The following is a 14,715-nucleotide window of genomic DNA, read 5'->3' on the forward strand; positions in this document are numbered from 1 at the left end:
GCATTACTTTCTCCTGAAATCAAGCTCACAGTAACCTTCATAATCAAGTTCAAATATTAATCCCTTAATTAGAACAATTCCAAACATTGAATTCCATGGATGTATAGTCTAATCTCGACTTGTCAACATTAAGATTCACTTCTCTATTTAAGGATATTATTAGTAACTAATAAGAGAATTCATGATAACCCAACTTGGATTACACATTATCTTTTTATTCTTTTAATATTTGATTTATTATTATTATTGTTATTATTATTATTATTATTATTATTATTATTTTATTTTTATTATTTTTTTAATAGTAACGCCAAGAAGGGGAATTGAATCCTCACCTATAGGGAGCAAACCTATAGTGTAGACCATTCCCCAATCATTTCAATTTCTCAGGTTAGTTCCTTTCAAGCTTATTGATCACCAAATTAATCCTTCAATATCGAATGAAACCTTAATGTGTAAGCGAGATGTGACATGTAAAATTATGATTCAATCAATGTTTAAAACTTCTAATCATGGATTAATAGTTCTAACTTAACTGTGAAATCTAACAAATAGTTGAATCCAAGAGTCATAAATTCCAACATCACTTATCTTGTAGTTCTAAATCCAAGATAGCCGTCAAAATCGCTTCGAATTCATACGAAATTCTAAAAAAATTTAAAAATTTTCACAATTTCTACTCAAGACTAAGAAAACACTGATTAGGAAACCTAATCTCCCACCCCCAACCTAAAATCTACATTGTCTTTAATGTAAAAGATATGAGCGTGCAATGCACTTGGGACAACGAAAAGTAAATTGAAGTATGGGAAGATAGTACCTGGATGATGAATCGAGAAACACTTTCCAAGAGATCGCAGCATGGGCATCGGTCAGCACGAAAGAGAAGGCAATATAAAACTAACAAAAATAAAATCCTACCTATACCACTTTCGTAGGTGCTCTCAATTGCATTTAGCGTATGCAACAAGCCTTTAAACCCCTAGGTTGCCCCTAGTGGACGAGTTGTAGTCTCGTGAGGGTTTGCAGTAATGTTACCCACAAACATTGAACTAACTAATGATAGAAATGAAAAGAAGAGCTGGGTTGCCTCCCAGGAGCGCTAAGTTTACCGTCTTCAGCCAGACAAATAAAGCAACTACCCTAGTCCTATGAAAGCGATAAACCTACCTATACCTCCATCAGACTAGGAGATCAATCCTGATAAACAGGAGCAGTCAGGGTCATGGACATGTCCTCTGAATCAAATTTCTCAACAAATGGTTTCAATCGATGTCCATTGACTTTAAACTCCTTGCCATTGTCGGGATCTCTTATCTCAACGGCCCCATGAGGAAAAACAATAACAACAATGTAAGGGTCGGTCCAACGAGATCGAAGCTTACCCGGAAAGAGATGTAATCAAGAAATGTACAAAAGGACCTTCTGACCGCGTGAATGATTTTCACAAAATGTGTTGGTCATGAAATGCTTTCATCTTGTCTTTGTAAATTCTCGAATTATCGTACGCATCATTCCAGATTTCCTCAAGTTCATTCAGTTGAAGTTTGCGTAGCGAGCCAGCGTTGTCCAGATTGAAATTAAGATTTTTGATCGCCCAGTAAGCTCTATGTTCCAGCTCCATAGAAAAGTGACAAGCTTTCCCATAGACAAGTCTAAAGGGAGACATTCCAATAGGGGTTTTAAAGGCAGTACGGTATGCCCATAAGGCATCGGTCAATCAGATTGACTAATCCTTATGATCAGGGTTAACCGTTTTTTCCAAAATATGTTTAATTTTTCTATTAGAAATCTCGGCTTGCCTGTGGATGGTATGGGGTGCTCACCTTATGAGAGATACCGTATTTCTTCATTAAGCTCTCAAATGGTTTATTACAAAAGTGTGAGCCCCCATCACTAATGATGGCTCAAGGCATTCCGAATCGAGAAAGGATGTTTTCTTTTAGGAATTTAATGACCGTGCGATGGTCATTAGTTCGACACGGAATCGCTTCGACCCATTTAGTGACATAATTCACAGCGAGCAAAATATACAGATTTCCAAACGATTAGGGGAATGGTCCCATGAAATCGATGCCCCAGCAATCAAATGCTTCAATGATAAGGATGAGATTCAAAGGCATCATATTTCGACGAGACAATGCTCCCAATTTCTGACAACACTCACAAGCTTTGCAAAACTCATGAGTGTCCCTAAACATAGTGGGCCAGTAAAAGCCACACTGCAGAATCTTGGCCGTGATCTTTTTAGCAGAAAAGTGACCACCACAGGCCTGTGAATGACAGAAGGAGATGACGCTCTGATGCTCATCGTCTGGTACACATCTCCTTAGGATTTGGTCTGGGTAATATTTAAATAAATAAGGATCATCTCAAAAAAAATTACGCACCTCGGTGAAGAATTTCTTCTTATCTTAAGCAGTCCACTGTGTCGGTATGGCACCTGTAGCAAGATAATTAGCAATATCAGCAAACCAAGGTGAATGGGAGACTCTGAACAGTTGTTCATCAGGGAACATGTCGTTGATATAAGTCGTCTCAAGGGAATCGGAGGTATGAAGGCGAGAAAGGTGATCGGCCATAATGTTTTCTACTCCCTTTTTATCTTTAATTTCTAAATCAAATTCTTAGAGTAGAAGGATCCATCGTATCAGGCGGGGCTTAGAATCATTCTTAGAAAGAAGATACTTCAGTACCGCATGATCTGTATAGATAATGTTCTTGGATCCGATCAGGTAGGACCTAAATTTGTCCAAGGCGAACACTACGGCTAAGAGTTCTTTTTCCGTAGTTGAGTAGTTCACTTGGGCCTGATTTAAAGTCCTACTCGCGTAATGGATGACGTAGGGTCTCTTATCTTTTCTCTGGCCTAGAACCGCTCTAAGAACATAATCAGAAGCGTCGCATATAAGCTCAAAAGGAAGGCTCCAGTCGGGTGGCTGCATGATAGGTGCAGTGGTTATCGTGCCCTTAAGCTTGGTGAAAGCTTCCTGGCATTGCTCAGTCCACTCGTACGGAGCATCCTTTTGAAGAAGATTACATAAAGGACGAGAGAGAAGACTAAAGTCCTTTATGAATCGCCTGTAAAATCCTGTGTGTCCTAAGAAGGATCGCACGTCTCTGATGTTCTTGGGTGGAGGTAGGTTAGAGATAAGATCGATTTTTGCCTTATCTACCTTGATTCCCTTGGACGAGATGATATGCCCAAGGACAATTCCCTTCCGAACCATGAAATGTCACTTCTCCCAATTAAGTACCAAGTTCTTTTCTTCACATCTTTTCAGCACACATTTAAGACTTTCCAAGCATTTGCTGAAAGATGGACCGTAAACAGAGAAGTCGTCCATGAAGACCTCTAGATATTGCCCTACCATATCAGAAAAGATACTAAGCATACATCGCTGAAAGGTGGCAGGGGCATTACATAGTCCGAATGGCATCCTTCGGTAGGCAAAGGTGCCGTATGGACATGTAAATGTGGTCTTTTCCTGGTCTTCAGGGGCTATCTCTATCTAGTTGTAGCCCGAATACCCGTCAAGGAAACTATAATAGGAATGACCAGCTAACCTTTTCAGGATCTGATCAATGAATGGTAAAGGAAAGTGGTCTTTCCTCGTGACGGTATTCAACTTCCTGTAGTCAATGCACATTCTCCAACCAGTAGTGACTCTAGTTGGTACGAGTTCATTGTTAACATTGGCTACGATGGTGATTCCAGACTTCTTAGGGACCACTTGAGTTGGACTCACCCATTGACTATCAGATATAGGGTATATGATACTCACGTCCAATAGTTTAAGAACCTCGGCCTTAACCACTTCCTTCATGTTTGGATTTAGTTTACGTTGTGGTTGCCGAGCGATTTTTGCATTATCCTCAAGATATATGCGGTGAGTACAAATCGAGGGATCGATTCCCTTGAGGTCCGCTATCGTCCATCCCAGGGCTCCTTTATGCTCAATGAGAGTAGATATGAGCATACTCTCCTGTTCTTTCTCCAGGTGGGCAGAGATCACCACCGGGTATGTCTCATCTTGACCTAAATAGGCATATTTCAAATCAAAGGGCAAAGGTTTTAGGTCAAGCTTCGGTGGCTTGAGGTTAGACGGTAGAGGCACTACATCAGTTTGTGGCAATTCTTCAAATTGTGGCCTCCATCGGTTAACTTCAAGTACCGATGCAGTATCAAGCAAGGCGCACGTCTCCCTAATCATGTCATCATCAAAATCATGGGAGCGGGCCAGGCACATCTCTAGATGGTCGGAGGATAAGGTTAGAGGTGTCGTATCTTCCACGAAAGAGTCAATCATGTTAATGTCATGGAAATCGTCATCATCCTCTAAGTTTCTGCCATTATTGAAAAAGATGTTTGACTCCAATGTCATATTCCCAAAAGAAATAGTCATGACACCATTCCTACAATTGATAATTGCATTTGAAGTGGCAAGGAATGGGCGGCCAAGAATGACGGGGATCTGAGTGCTTATGTTATTGATGGGTTCGGTGTCCAGGATGATAAAATCTACAGGGTAGTAAAATCTATCAACTTAGACTAACACATCCTCAATTATCCCTTTTGGTACACGAACAGAGCGATCAGCAAGTGGTAGTATGGTTAGGGTGGATTTTAATTCACCCAAACCTAACTATTTGTATACCGAGTAGGGAATCAAATTGACGCTCGCTCCTAAGTCAAGACGTGCGTGATCAATTCGATGGTTCCCGATTACACATGATATGGTTGGGCTACCGGGATCTTTGAATTTCTGTGGCACGTCTTGCTTTAGGATGGCACTCACTTTCTCAATCAAGAAAATTTTCTTTTGAATACTTTGCCGTCTTTTGGTCGTGCATAAGTCATTCAGAAATTTGGCATATGAAGGAATCTGTTTCACGACATCAAGTAGAGGAATGTTGACTTTCACTTGTTTCAACACCTCTAGGATATCCTGAGAGTTAGAGAGAGGTTTTGGTGAAACCAACCGTTGGGGGAACGGAGCAACTGGCTTCTCTAGAAGTTCTGGTTCTAATTTTTGTGGGGCATCACTAGATTCATCATTGTTGTCCTCTTCTGGTTCTTGAGGCTTTTCGGGCCTAACCGAAAGAGTTTTATCAATGATCTTTCCACTCTTAAGAGTGGTGATGGATTTAGCGTGCCCCATCTGATTTGAAGAGCTGAGATCATTAATCTCATACTGCGGTTTAGGATTGGGGAGAGGTTGTGCAGGAAACATCCCCTTTTCTATAACCGTCATATGAGAATCTATCTTTTGCATAAAATTTGTAATTCCCCGCATTGCCTAAGCCAGCTCTTGTATGGAATTTTGAACCGGTTCCTCTTGAGGTTTTACTTGATTTGGATTTTGATTGAAGAAACCTTGAGGGGTAACTGTTTGTCCATTCCTCCAACTAAAGTTTGGATGATTTTTCCAACCAGGATTGTACGTATTGGAGTTAGGTCCATTAAAAGGTCTTTGATAGTTGTTTACGGCATTAGCTTGTTCATTCAACACTCCTCGAAAGGCGGGTATTGTAGGACAATTTTCAGTTGTATGAATGTTGCAATCACAGATGCCTCAAACAATTTCATTAACCTTATCCTTCTTTCCTTCCATGGCCTCAACTTTCCTTATGAGCGTAGTCACTTTACACTTGGGATCATATTCTTCTTTCAAGAGATATAATTCACCTTTCTCCTTTAATTGAGTCGGCCTAAACGTGGTGTTCGACTTTCGGTATAGTCCCATGATTGTGTTTTTTCAGCAAGACTATCGAGTTAATCCCATACCTCGTCAACATCTTTATTAATGAACTCTCCATTACACATTGTCTCGACCATTTGGCGCATGGAAGATGTCAGTCCATCATAGAAAAAATTTGTAATGCGCCACGTTTCAAATCCGTGTTGTGGGCACGAACTGACCAAATCTTTGAACCTTTCCCAACATTGGAAGAATGTTTCATCTTCCTTTTGGGCAAAGTTTATGATCGCTTTTCTGAGGGTAATCGTTTTATGATGTGGGAAGAATTTTTTTTTGAATTCCCTCTGCATGTCGTTCCATGTGCCAATGGATCTAGGACGCAGTGAATGTAACCACGTCTTAGCTTTCTCTTTTAAGGAAAAAGGAAAGAGTTTCAGCCTGATTGTATCCTCAGATACATTAGGAAAACATAATGTAGCTATAATCTCATCGAACTCTTTCAAATGTAAATATGGACTTTCTGATTCAAGTCCATGGAATTTGGGCAGGAGTTGGATAACTCCTGGCTTGATGTCCATTTGTCCCGTGTTTTCAGGAAAAATCATGCATGAGGGCGTACTCACTCCCGCCGGTTGTAGATAATCTCGTAAAGTACAAGGCGAGGGTGCCTGATGCACCTCATTCTCATCTTGGGTATCTTCCACCCTGTGTGGAAGTAGAGGAGGTTGGTCTTCAGCCATAACTTCAATTAACTCAAGGGATTTCGAGTGGTGTCTAGTCCTGCGATGGATAGTCAACCCCTCAACCAATCTTCCTTCGGTCAAGAGACGTCGAGTGTTGTCACGGGCCCACTTGGGCATGAAACACTCACAACCCTTAATCAAATTTGAAACCTAATTCCAAGAAAGGAAAAGAAAATCTAGAAAGAAAGAGAGAGAGAGTTGGAAAGAAATTACCAAATTGAAGCCCCTAAGTTAAGGACCTGCAAAAGAAAACAAACAAGTCAGTTCTAAAGAGAATGTCTAGAATTAGAAAATCCTTAAAAAGGAAGATAGAAATAAACTAGTTTCTAAAAGAAGAAAGTCCTAAGCTAAAAAGTAAATTAAAAAGAGATATAGAAAGTCGAGAGAAAAAACTTACCGAATTAGAAATTTCTATCTTAAAGGCCTACACAATAAGAAAGTTAGTTTCTAAACAGAAATTCCATAAGTAGAAAATTTCTAAAAGTAAATTAGGAAACAAAGTTAGATTCTAAAAGAGTTAAAATTAGAAAGTTTCTAAAATAGAAGAAAGATGAATTAGTTTCTAAAATTAGAAAATTTTTCTAAAAAGGGAAATAACTAACCTTGTTTCTAAAAATAAACTACTTCCTAAAAATAGAAAATTACTAGAATTAAAAATTTTCAAAATTTAAATCCTAATTCTAAAAAGTAGAAAAAGTAGAGAGATTAGGAAGTAATTACCAATTTAGAAACTTATGTCAGGATCCTACAAAACAGGAAAACAAGTTAGTTCTAGAAATCAAATAAAAGTCTACAACTAAAGTTAGTCAAATTCTAATCTTAAATTAATTCTAAACCTAATTAATTTCAGAAAATCGCAATCGTCAGTCCCCAGCAACGGCGCCAAAAACTTGTTCACTCCCCAAGTATAAGGTTGTGATGTAGTAATAAACTCGGTAAGACCGAGGTCGAATCCCAAGGGACTGATACATGTACGTTATCTGAAACCAAGTAGAACTAGAACTAAACTAAGATGTGATCTAAACCAAATAAAATTTAGAAAATAATTGTGGAATAATTATCTAAAACTTAGGTAATTCAGAGGAAGGAAACTAGGGATTCAGAGGATTCACTTGTTGGGATCAGGGAGATCTTATGCCTGCATCAAGAATCATGGAAATCGAACTGAACGTCCTCAACCAATCAGATAATTATGAAGGTTAGGAAGGGTACAGACATCCAACCATGCCCAGGAGACGATGGCGAATAACAGGGCTTCCTGACGTCACAATCAAAATAAGGAAAAGAAATACTCAAAGCCATTGCAAACCCATTGTAATTTCAATCACAACAGGCCATTAAAAACTAGAAATATTCCTAAAATAAAATTAAATCAGAAACCACTTCAATCAAAAGATACAATCAGCATAAATTCTCCCATCACTTTACAAGCTTCACCTCTTAGCCCTAGCTAAGAGGTTTAGCCTGACATGATGAGGCTAGAACACCTGAGAAAGAATAAAATAAAATAAAACTCTAAAGAACCACTTCCCCTGTCTCTTTTCCAGCTCTGGAGATGAATTCTTGTCCAGCCCCAAGCCTCCGACGTTTTTCACTTATGCTCTGCCGTCCTTTTTTTATAGCTGATGGAGGTCGGTGAAAGGAGAGGTGTAGTTGGTGCTGTTTACGCACAACACAGCTGAAGTTGACGCAAATAGGCGGTGGGACTTCTACGTAGCTCTCCTGCGCAGCGAACCCATCTGGCGCATCCAGATTCTTCACAAAAAAATGGTCCCGTTGTGGGATCTGTCCCGATCAGTGTATTGGGACGGAATTCCTTGTTACTGGCCCATCAGATGGATGCCCTTGATCATCCACCAACTCTTAATCTTGGACCATTGTTTAACAATCAATCAGCTTCATCAGTCCCCTGACTTATAAACAACTTAGCACCGCCCCTTGGACGTTTCGGTTCTAACCTTTGAACGTCCCTGATCATCATGATTTTACCCCTAGCCCACTAAATCAGTAGCCGGATCACGCCGATTGCGCAAGCATTGCGGATGTGGGATTTGGGTTATAGCTCAGCGGAACCGACTCCCTGTTTTATTGCTTTTCTTTCGGTCTTCTTGGGTAAGATCGGATCATTTGTTGCTCCGTTTTAAATGGCCCAAATCATCAAGGCTTGCTGAGATGAAGTTCTACACGGTAGACGGTTTGGATTCCTTGAATGGTTATACACGGTGGGCCACAACAATGCTCAAACGGACGCTGTCTATTAGTGTCGCAAGGCGGTGACCCTTCTTTGGCTGGAGATTGCATGTATGTGGGGTCTTCCCTGTGCGCGGTACGATCTAAGGTGTGGTCAAAACATCTTGATTTACATTATGGACGGTTCGGATTAGACATATGGGCCTTGAGGGTGGCCCACAAATCATCCAAAGAGAACGGCCGTGCGCGATCAAAAACAGGGAGCTTCCTTCTCTGTTTTGGCAGGCTGAGATTGTGCGGTCAAACGCTGTTTTGACCGCTTGTTAGGGGTTTAATGCACTACAAGTGTACTTGAAGCAGTGCACATGTAGCACTTGTGTGGGCCCCATAATAATATTTCAGAAAATCCACACCGTCCATCTATCTTCCCATCTCACTCAAAAGGTTAAGACCAAAGTTGAAGCATATCCAGTGATCATGTGGGCCCCAACTTGACAATTTGTGGGCTGATCTGACTGTTGGGCCATTTACACAAGGATCCAATGTCTGAAATTTGATGTGTACGGTTAATTTGTGGTCCTCAGGCCATATATGAAGTTTTGAACCGAACAGATGATGGAAACCCAGTGATCTTGCATTCTGGCTGACTTTCAGGTCGCTTGAGCTTCAGTTTCTCGATTTTCGCAGATCCCTGGCGTGTAATTCCGTCGATCTTGGTCCCCTGGAGTCCATCACTTGCCTTGGTGACTTCAGAGCATTAAATCCCTGCTGTTAGTACACTTTTCTAGTCAAGGCTCGTAAATATGCCCTGCATCACAAACATGATTAAATCATCCATTAAACGGAATTATGTTTGTAGGTCCAGGTAATAACTGGGGTCTAAAATGCAAAATTTGACCCTTAACAGCTCACCCATTGACTATTGGATATAAGGTAAATGATACCAACATCCAACAATTTAAGGACATCTCTTTTAACTATTTCCTTCATATTTGGATTTAATCGACGTTGTGGTTGTTCGGAGGTTTTCGCATTATCTTTAAGATGAATGTGGTGAGTACAAATCAAATGGTCAATTCCCTTGAGGTCTGCAATCGACCATCCAATGGCTCCTTTTTGCTTTAGGAGAGTAGAAATAAGCATACTCTCTTGTTTTTTCTCAACGTGGGAAGAAATCACCATCAAGTATGTCTCATCTTGATCTAAGTAGACATATTTAAGATTAGCAGACAGAGGTTTTAGGTCAAGCTTCGGTGCTTTGATGCTAGATGGTAAAAACACTACATCGGTTTGGAGCGATTTCTCAAATTGTGGCCACCACCGATTTACTTCAAGTACCAACGCAACATCAAGTAAGGTATCCATCTCCCTAATCGTGTCATCATTTAAATCGGGGGACTGGGCCAAGAACGTCTCTGGAGGGTTAGAGAATAGAGTCATCAGTGCTCTATCTTTCACGAATGAATTTATCAAGTTAATGTAGTGGATATCATCAACATCTTTTGACTATTTGCTCATGTTGAAAAAGATATTGAGCTCCAGTGTCATATTCCTAGAAGACAAATTCATAACTCCATTCCTACAGTTGATAATGGCGTTAGATGTAGCAAGGAATGGTGACTAAGGATAACAGGTATATGAGTGCTCATATCTATAATGGGCTGAGTATCCAGGACAATAAAATCTACTGGATAGTAGAATTATTCAACCTGGACCAACACATCCTCAATCATCCCTCTCGGTACACGGATTGAACGATCAACAAGTTGTAATGTAGACCGGATGGGTTTTAATTCACTTAGACCCAATTATTCGTATACCGAGAAAGGAATCAAATTAACGCTCGCTCCTGGGTCAAGAAGTGTGTGCTTAATCTAGTGATTCCCGATTATATAGGTGATAGTTGGGTTATCATGATCTTTATATTTTTGTGGCACATCTTGCTTGAGGATGGCACTCACTTTTTTTGTCAGAAATTTTTTTTTTGAATACTCTACCATCTCTTAGTTGTACATAAGTCTTTCAGAAATTTGGCGTAAGAGGAGATTTGTTTCACAGCGTCCAGCAGAGGGATGTTGACTTTCACTTGTTTCAGTACCTCTAGAATATCTTGTGAGTTAGTTAAAGGTTTTGGTGCAATCAACCGTTGGGGGAATGATGAAATTGGCTTACTCACTTTTTCAAGTTCTTTCTCATGTGGGACATTGCTGGGTCTTTCATTCTCAATTTCTTTCGGGTCCTTGGGCTTCTCAGCCCTCGCAGAAATGGTTTTGTCAATACTGTTCCTACTCCTAAGAGTGGTGATAGACTTAGCTTGCTCCATCTGATTTGAAGAGCTTAGGTCACTAATTTCACATTGTGGTTTTGGATTGGGAAGGGGTTGGACTGGAAGCATCACTTTCTCCTCACTCGCTAAGTGTGACTCAATCCTTTGAATGAACGATGTAAATATTCCCATTGTCGTTTTGAGATCCTGGAATGCTTGTACCATATTCTGGTTGAATAGCTTCTAGTTTTGCATGAATTTTTGAACCATATCCTCTTGAGGTTTCTTTTGATTTAAAAAATGAGTAAGGGCCTCTTGTGGGTTAGCCGTTTGTTTATTCCTCCAACTGAAATTTAGGTGGTTTCTCCAGCTGGAGTTGTATGTATTTGAGGTGGGTACTCTAAAATGTTTTTAGTAGTTGTTTATGGCATTTGATTGCTCATTCAATATCTCTTGAAAAGCAGGAATTGTTGGGCAATTTTCAGTTGTATGTATGTTACAAGCACAAATATCACAAACAACTTCCTTAGCCTTTTCGGATTCTGTCTTCTTAAGTTCCATGGCCCCGACTTTCCTTGTGAGATTGGTCACTCTTACATTTATATCATCTTCCTCTTTTAAGACATAAATTCATCCCCTTTCCTTTGATTGAGTAAGCTTATGAGTGGTGGTTCTTAAGGAAGTATCTCATGATTGCGCATTTTCAGCGAGTTTATCAAAATAATCCTACACATCATCGGCTTCCTTGTTCATGAATTCTCCATTACACATCATCTCCACAAATTGGCGCATGGATGAGGTCAATCCTTCATTAAAAAAAAAGGAAGCTCATTATCCGTCATATTTCGTAGCCATGTTGTGGATGAATTTATGAGATCCTTAAATCTCTCCCAACATCGGAAGAAGGTCTCATCTTCTTTTTGCGTAAAATTTATGATTGTTTTCTTTAAAGTATTCGTTTTATGATATGGGAAGAACTTTTTAAGGAACTCCCTTGTCATCTCAGCCTATGTGCCAATGGACTGTGGTATTAAGGAATGTAACCATGACTTAGCCTTTTCTTTCAAAGAGAAAGAAAACAATTTCAATCTTACTGTGTCCTCTGACACGTTTGGGAAGTGTAATATAGATATTATCTCATCTAACTCATTCATATGCAAGTATGGACTTTCAAATTCTAGTCCATGAAACTTAGGAAGGAGTTGAATCACCCCCGGTTTAACATCCACAGTTCTTGCATTCAATGAAAATATCATGCAGGAAGGTGTACTCACCCCCACCGGTTATCAATAATCTTGTAGAGTACGAGGCGGGAGTGGATGATGCACCTCATTATCATCCTGGGCCTCCTCAACTAGGTGTTGAGGTTGATGTGCAACCATCACTTCTACTAGCTGAGAAGATCTTAAGTGGTGTCTAATCCGGTGATGGATAGGCAAGCTTTCAACTAATCCTCCTTCACTCAAGAGACGAAGAGTGTTGTCACGAATCCACTTGGGCATGAAACACTCGTAGCCCTCAAGTAACTAAACAACTAAAATCTAAGAGAAAGAAAGCTAAAACCTACAACAAATAAGAAATCTAAAAAGATAAGAGAGAATTGGAGAGAAGTTACCCGGTTAAGGTTACTATGTTAGGATTCTACAAAACAAAAGAACAAAATTAGTTTCTAAAAACATTTCAGAAAAATCCTAACCTAAAAACACAACAGAAATTAACTATAATCTTAACCTGATTTCAATACTAATTAATCTCAGAAAAACGTAGTCATAGTCCCTGGCAACGGTGCCAAAAACTTGTTCACAGCCCCAAGTGTAGAGTCGCGATGTAGTAATAACTCGACGAGACTGAGGTCGAATCCACAGGGACTAAACTTATACGTATTCTGAAAATAATTAAAACTAGAAATAGAAGAAGATCTAAATTTAAATTTGAAATAATTGAGAGTACTTGTGAATAAAATATTAAATATAAAAGGAAACTAGAGCTCCAAGGATCCACTTGTAGCTATCAGGATGCTACCTTACTTGATTCAAGAAACACAATTGGAATTGGAGTCCTAACCTATCTAATTGGAAGATAAAGCAATTAAACCAAATCTAAACTTTTCGTTGACCTAGTCACACATGAAGGAGTATTATGATGATTGGAAGGGATTCCATCATCCTACCATGACCAGGAGATGATGGTGAACAACAGGATTTACCAATCTCACAATCTCATAATGGAAAAGAAGATATTCAAAGCCATCAAAGCATCCATTGTAATTTGAGTTACAATAAATCATAGAAAACTAAAAATATTCTTTAAAATCAATCTAGAAATCAATGATATTCAATATAAACAAGTATCAAAGCAAGATAATCATACCAACACGCTACAAGCTTCACCTCTTAGCCCTAGCTAAGAGGTTTATTTAACAATAGACATGATTGAAACTAAAACCCCTTAAGGAAGACATTAAAAATAAATAAGTAAAGAAGAAAAACTCTTGAGAGGTTGCTCCACCCTTTGGTTCTGCTCCTTGGAACCTAATTCATGTTTAGAACTCCTCAAACAACCCATATTTATAGACTTTGTCCGACCGTATTTGAAAACCACCTCAAATTTATACACTCCGCGTAATGCCTTTAATGTCATCGAATGTAACTTGAATCCAAAAGTTGCACTTTTTCCCACTTGTAACACCTTTCGCACTGCGTAACTCTTCATGTCATCGAACAGACTTTCGATGTCATTAAACTGTACTTTGATGTCATCAAAGGGTGTTCGAGTGATTGAAAAAGAGTCTAGATTATTCTAGCGAGTTACTCCAGAAATCTGCAAAAATCTTGATGTCATCAAACAGGTCTTCGAGCAATCAAATAGGGCTTCGATGTCATCGAGAACTATATCCAATTTGTCCAGCAATCAAACTCGATTTTCCTGTAATTCTTCGATGTCATTGACCCGTGTTCAATGTCATCGAATGGTGGTCGATGATATAGACGGTGAAGTTCAGATTCTGTGAATTTTTGCACTTTGTATTTTCGACTTCATTCTTCACTTGGTTTTCTTGAATCTTGGAGTCTTGCAATGTTTAATCTTGGTCTCCTAAGATCCATCCATTGCCTTGGTGATTCTTGAGTGTCAAATCCATGCTTTTAACATTCTTTTCAATCCAAGCTCTCAGATTCATCTCGCAATACAAACATATATAAAATATACCTATTAAGCATTATCATGTTCATAAAACCAAGATATAAAAAGGGGTAAATATGCAATATTTGACACTCAATAGTAAGTTATCAATTGTAGAGTCCATTTACACTATTTCCTTGTGTAGGATTGAGTTTAGAGTTTGTGACCCAAACTCGAATAAGTTCTTGTATAAGACCTAGGCTATTGTCTATAACTAAATTCATTGGACACGGGTGTGTGCGTATTAATCTTCGTGAGGAGCCTCCGATAGGAGTTTACGTAGGGCCTTGGATTATGATCGCTAGTGGTTGTTGGTTAGCTGATAAAAAATCATGTAAATTCTCTTGTGGGAACCACTGACACAGGTGGAACCGTGTTTTATCAAACATGGGTGTGTATATGTTAGTCTCCATAGGGAGCCTCTGGTGGGAGTGTACATAGGACCTTAGATTAGGACAGCAAGTGATTGTTTATTAGCCGATAGAAAACTAACTAAAGTCTATTGTGGGAGTCATCGACACAGGTAGAAACACGTTCCTCTGACACGGGAGTGTACATGCAAGTTAATGGTTAGCATAAGAAAAACCATTGTAAAGGTTAGAGGTGAATCTAACTTAAAATGTATGATAGTGAA

General features: G+C 39.3%; 1 non-coding gene across 1 annotated transcript; it reads left to right on the top strand.

Moving 5' to 3' along the window:
• The first annotated feature begins 5,897 nt into the window (after positions 1–5,897).
• LOC131234248 (small nucleolar RNA R71) lies at positions 5,898–6,004 on the top strand. Its single transcript, XR_009165651.1, has one exon. It is a non-coding gene; the product is annotated as a small nucleolar RNA R71 (small nucleolar RNA).
• Positions 6,005–14,715: the final 8,711 nt, after the last annotated feature.

The sequence above is a fragment of the Magnolia sinica genome, chromosome 18, assembly GCF_029962835.1.
Source record: "Magnolia sinica isolate HGM2019 chromosome 18, MsV1, whole genome shotgun sequence".
In the NCBI taxonomy this organism is placed as follows: domain Eukaryota; kingdom Viridiplantae; phylum Streptophyta; class Magnoliopsida; order Magnoliales; family Magnoliaceae; genus Magnolia; species Magnolia sinica.